Below are 6,277 nucleotides of genomic sequence, written 5' to 3'. Positions count from 1 at the left end.
CAGACAGTTTTACTTTGATTCTTTTTATGTCTGACAAACACAAGTAATACATCATATGATATAATATGATTATATGATATTGAGGGGAGGTTATTTTTTTCTCTCTGCTCTCCACTATAGATTTCCTTCCTGGCATTGAAGAGGTTGGAGGAAGATAATTTAGAAAGAGAAGAATGTGGAACAAATGAGCTGGATGCATTCGCAGACATTCACTCAGTGAATTGATAACAAATCTCGTGTGGCTGCTTATCTTAATCGTTAGTGTTAGTGCACGCAAATCCAGATAATGGATTGATAACCTGGGAAGGCTGAACGAGCTTCGCTGTGTACGGCCTTGGATTTCCTTCAGCGCTAACCAATCAGCAGATGTCGCTATTTCAAAAGGAAAATCCCGTGGTCACTTTTTGAAGTGTAGACCATTTGTGTTGATGTATAATTTTACTAACTAAAATAAGTCACATACACTTTATCCTCGTTAGCTGCTACACCTCCACCAACAAAATAAACAATGATTTTCTTTTTCAGGACATCTAAATTACATTATGTGAATTCTAATTACTTAAACTTCTGCTAGAATTATTTGGGGGAGGTGATTTTAACACCAAAAATAGATATCCCCACAAAACAAGACAGTAGATTGTAAACTAAGAAGTATTTGTTTAAGATAGGGTATCATTTGACATTTGGAAATACAGAACCCCAGAATAGTGCGTATATACACTGCACAATAAAGATACATTTCTACAATCCTGTACAATTGGTTAGTATCTTATGAAATAATATATAAAATTGTTTTACTAAGCTGGAGTCCTCTACTTTAACTTTAGTCTTGAAGCTCAATTAGTAAGCAGCCCTTTGCCAGTTTTCTCCTTTTCTTGTCTGTCCAATCACACCTGCAGCTGAAAACATTTAATGATCAAAGCATGAATTAGAGGATATCTCTTTATAAATTCTGACTGGATGCCCATAATAATATTAAGGCTTTACCTTTGAGTCTGTGAGCTAACAATACTTGAACCCACCTCAACATATACTTAATGACAATCCTTAATTAAATGTAGTAATTTAGATTTCACTAGTAAGGCATGGGTATTAAACTGTAGTGGGGTAGGTTTTGTACCACTAGAGGGCAGTGTTGCACCATTTACATACAGATATTGTCCTAGTGATCCTCACCAAAAAAATCACCGCCAAACCAGTACAGTACAATATTTATTCTCTCTTTCTTTTCTTTTCTTTTCTTTTCTTTTCTTTTCTTTTCTTTTCTTTTCTTTAGAGACACCACTATAACATGAGTGGTATTATTTCCATCCTTTGAGGGTGGAGTATCACAAACAGCCTAATGTCCCTGAGCCATGAAAAAGAAAGTATGATGGGTAAGCTGAGGCTAGTTGCTGGCCCATTTGTGGGAACAGAGATGAACCAAGTGGTGTTTTGTTAAAGTCAGGATTTTGACATTAAAACAGGAAAAAAAGGCTTTATCAAACTACGTGTAAGCACAGTGAAGAGAAGTCAATATTTTATATATAGAATATGAATTAAATTCATATGTTTAGCTTACCAAGTAGTTGTAAAACCCCTTTAATTAAAGCTGAATGTTGGTGCTTCAGTCACATCTTGTTTGACTTGAAATAATCTGTGATGGTGTACAGAACTGTTAAGAAGGGTGACATTTACTTAAAATTTACTTACTTAAATATTATATTTACTTAAAATATCAAAATACTTATTTCACCGCTTTGCAAAACAGTTATCAAATACAAAACAATGTTTTATCAGAGTATGGTATGTGGATGATATGTTGCATGATCCTTGACATCATCCATCTTTTCTGGTTCTGGCCCAGTTTAAAAGAAAAGAATGGTGGAAGTGCCGTGGACATTATGTTTGTGCATGAGTGCAGTAAAAACCTGCTAAACTATGTGCCACAAATCTGGTTTTCAAACTATCATGATATAGTATTGTGCAACTCCGAATTTGTTTTTACTACTATATAGAATATATTAATTGCAGTTAGCTTTCAGTCTGTCTCCACCTGTTGCTGTGAGTCTGTCTCAGGTTGTGTAATTACCCAATTACGCCTGTTTTTCCTTGACTTTAACCCTCTTCTCTACCACATTCATGGATCAAGTGTGTGCGTGTTTTGTCCTTTCCTTCAGTGTGTACCGGCAGAAGCTTTGAGTGCTGGTGTGGGATGCAGGTGCAGCGTTTCATGGGGGTTAATAATGGTTGTATGGTGGCACTCACTATGTAGATACTATCAGCTGAAGACAGTGGCTTTACTAAAAAAACAACACACTGCCTGCTGCTCAGACACAACTCCAAATTTAGCAACCACTGTGGGAAAAATATAGTAAGTATATAAGAAGCTAGACAATGCAGTTTCTGGAGACAAAGGCAAGATTTCAGAATGGCATTACAGATCAAAGAGAAGGTGGAAGGAAATGGTTCTACGGTCAAACACAGGCTTCTCCACTTTCCCAACAAATCATTAGATAATCTGAAAACAGTAAAAATTTTAGGCCAGAAGTGTACAGAAGGGTACATCAACGGTTTTAGTAACTCCCTGTAAGAGATTAAACACAGGGGTACAGATTAATTCAGGAAATGTTGTCTGCCAATCTGAACACTCGCTCACTCTGACTGCTTATAAAGAATCCCTCTCAGGTACAGATTAGTGTAGACGCTGATCCATACAAGCTTCGTTAAACCCCCTCTGAACAGCAGAAGTGTGTGTTTTTAATGCGAGCGTGTACACATCACTAGACCAGTGGATTGTGTGAGAGAGATTAGGGGCGTTTGTGAGTGACTTAGAGAAAGAGGTATGTGTTGATGTGCCATGCGATGCCTCTGAATCATCTCTAATGTTTTTCTCCTTCGATGTCCCCAGGCCTTTACTGCCTTCATGTCCACACATGCAAACCCTCCCTCCCTTTTTTCGTCTTCTTTTCATCCACACTCTCTCTCTCTAGTAAACACATTTCTTTGTTAACTTTACTTCTGAGGACCTCATGTCCTGTACTTTAATAAGTATTATTACCTCAGCATTACTTCGAAATAGCTAAATAAATCACAACAGGTGTTGCTAACTGATTAAATCAGAGATTTTGGGCTCTAGCTTACCAGCTTTTAGTGCGCTCCTTTGACTTTGACATTTTCCGTATGGTTTAGAATCTTACAGTTCTTACGAACCCTTGTTTTCGGCAGGCTGATAAGACCCACTGTACACAACCTGCACAGCACCAAACAGAAGAAAGATAAAGTTAGCAACCAGGTGGCAAAGACTCGGAGTAGCCAATCAGACAGATATTTTTCCCAGGAGCTGCTGAAGATTGAAGCAGAGATACATTGCCAGTAAATAGTGGACTTGGATTTGTCAGCTGGCCAGAAATATGACTCATACGGGATGATAATATTGTTCTGTGTTTGCTGAATCTGTAAACAGACACCTGTTTCTCTCTCAGAGGCTATCAGAGCTGCAGATTTGCACAGTTTTTTTTTTTTTGGATGGATGATGTACAATATTCTGACGTACAGCTCTGTCTATAACTGTGGATGCAAGCGGAGACAGAAAACTAAATACCAGCAACGTTTAGAGGGTTAGTGAAGTTGGGGTTATTGACATGTAATAATCTGCATCCTTGTAGTTACTGCAGAACTATGGTGTGGCTAACATAAACCTATTAGCACAGGGAAGATATAAGATGAGGGTTAAACTGTTCCCAGTAAACATTTATGTTGAGCGCCTCAGATAGGGGAGACAAATGACATCATATGACAGGAAGAAGACACTGAAAACCTACCAAGCTTCAGCCAAGAAAACATGTCAGATGATCCATCAATAACACAAGGTTAGTTCATTAATACACTACTCAAAATAATTAAGGAACACTGAAAACACATCAGATCTCAATGGAAAAAGCTAAAATCATCCTGGATATTTATACTGAAATGGACCGGGTAATGTATTAGGAATGAAAGTATGTCTCATCATGTGAAGGAAATGAAAATAACCAGCCTACGCAGGGCTGAATTCACGGATGCCCTGAAAAAAACAAAGTGAAAGAATGACGCAGGCAGGCTAGTTGATTTTGCCAGAAATGTCCTTGCAGCACCTCAGGATGGTATCTAAAAGCAGTCCAGAGAAAACCTGGTGGAAGAAGCTTTTACAGCACGATACAAGATCATACAAGTCAATCTGTGAAATTGCCTTGTGCAGCAAAAGAAGGACTATAAAAAACTGTAAAAATCCATTTAAAATGCACTTTTCATTTAAACTTGGATCTCATAGAGGCAGAAATAAAATCCCTATCACACACACATATTGAAACTTGCAGCTTTGCGACCTGTTTTTACTGAAAGTTGGTTGATAGGAAGCCATTCTGGTGGTTTCATGGTGGTGTTAATGCAGCTGGATATGGTGTTGGTTTTGCAGCAGTTGAAGACACAGGTGCCGGGTGAAGCCAGGAGAAATGCTTTTACAGCCTGTAAACAAACATATCTCCTGTAATTTCTACTCTTAAAACCTCCAGTCCATCTCTTCTGGTTGGTACGGATAGATGTTGGCGACTTGACAGAGTCTGATGTTTAATGTGTTTTTTATCGACACTGGAAGCTTGTCACGATGAGAGTCTGTTTATCCTCCAATGCTGTCTGTTGTCATGTTGATGTGTAGGTTCATTCATAATGACCTGATGACATCAAGCCCTTGTTTGGAGGGCTGTAAAATAATCAGCAGTAGCGTCTCGATCGCTCTGCTGTGTCAACATCGCCTTCCCTGTTCTGGCTTGCTTTTCATGTTGAGAAACATTCCTGATGCATGTCTGAATGCAAGCGCGTGCTTTTGTGGGCAATTAAGTCAACCCAAATAGCAGGAATGGTTTCTTAGGAAGGCTTCTGTCTGATTTCTATACCTCATTCTGCTTATTTCCTCTGTAAATGAATCACAGCTGATGGGAATAACACTGACCACATGACAGCGCACACTTTTTCTCCCTGAAAAAAGCAGAGAGGAAATCAAATCTTCACATAGTTTCTGCTTCTAGCTTTTAGGAGTCAGAGCAATTGCACCACCCAAGGAAGAATAAAAGAGGAAATTCATTTTAATGTTAACAATATTTTAATTACTGTAAAAGACCAAGCAGTCGAAGGACACGCAGACATAGGGCTAATATTTTTTTAAAAAGCAACAAACAATAAAACAAAACAGAAATATGAAAATAAAATATTCCATGAAATAAGCAGACTTGTGAACACAGGAAGCTGGAACCAATCAGTAGGCCTCACTTCCACTATCTCTCGTCATTAAAGTGGACCTCCCCACTCTCTGTGTGCGTGTGTTTGTTGCTGTGGGAGCCTAATGGAGAATTTTGAATTGATTACATGGTTAATATTCCTGTGAAAATCCAAGAAGTTTATGCTTCAGTTTTGGTAATTAAAACTAGTATTTCTTGTTCTTAGCACTAATTAGCTATGAAAGGATGTGACTTCGTGGGCGTTGCACCCCTGCAGTTTAGAGATTTAAGCTCTCCAACCTTTTATCCAGAAATAGTTAGTTCTGCCAAAAGGCTAATGCTGAGGCTTCAAAGTGTGGAGTCCAAAACATCCACTTTACAAGTTCCTGTCACTTCATTAGGTACCCCTAATAGTGTCACGTTGGACCTTCTGCCTTCTGAACCGCTTTTACTCTCCATGGAACCACCACCAGAAGGCTGATCCACTGATACGAAGCAGGATGGATCCGTGCTTTCATGTTATTGAGTTCTGAACCTAATGAGTGCTTATTTGTGTTACTGTTGCCTTCTTGTCAACTGGAAGCAGTCTGGCCACACAGATTATTGGACAAAGTATTTTGCATCAGTTTCTTTTTAATTACTGACTTGATGCAAAGAAAACTGCATATCTCTTTTAAATTTATTAGACCACTGTAACTATACATTTATAGGAGGAAATATTTTTAAACTTAATTGGCCTCCTTTAATACCCGTGGTCCGGGTCCTCTGGGTGGATATTGCTCTGACACCCTGAGCAGGCCATTTTTGTTTGTCTCAGGGTGATGGGTGCTGCCCAAGAGGCGCATTGTGACTCCAAGTGAGGAAGGGAAGGTCGGGGTTGTATGTGTTTGGTGGGGGGTGTTATTGTCCCCAAGCCTGCGGGAGCTGCCATGCACTCCAGAGCCAACAGCAACACAAGAATGCTGACAGGACAAAGGCCATAACTCCACTTCTATAGCAACACAAGTGAGGCATTGTGTTCATACAGGCACACACATATGCAT

This window comes from Pelmatolapia mariae, linkage group LG17 (assembly GCF_036321145.2).
Source record: "Pelmatolapia mariae isolate MD_Pm_ZW linkage group LG17, Pm_UMD_F_2, whole genome shotgun sequence".
Classification (NCBI taxonomy): Eukaryota; Metazoa; Chordata; class Actinopteri; order Cichliformes; family Cichlidae; genus Pelmatolapia; species Pelmatolapia mariae.
The sequence above is the reverse complement of the archived record's forward strand: the minus strand, read 5'-3'. Positions refer to the sequence as shown.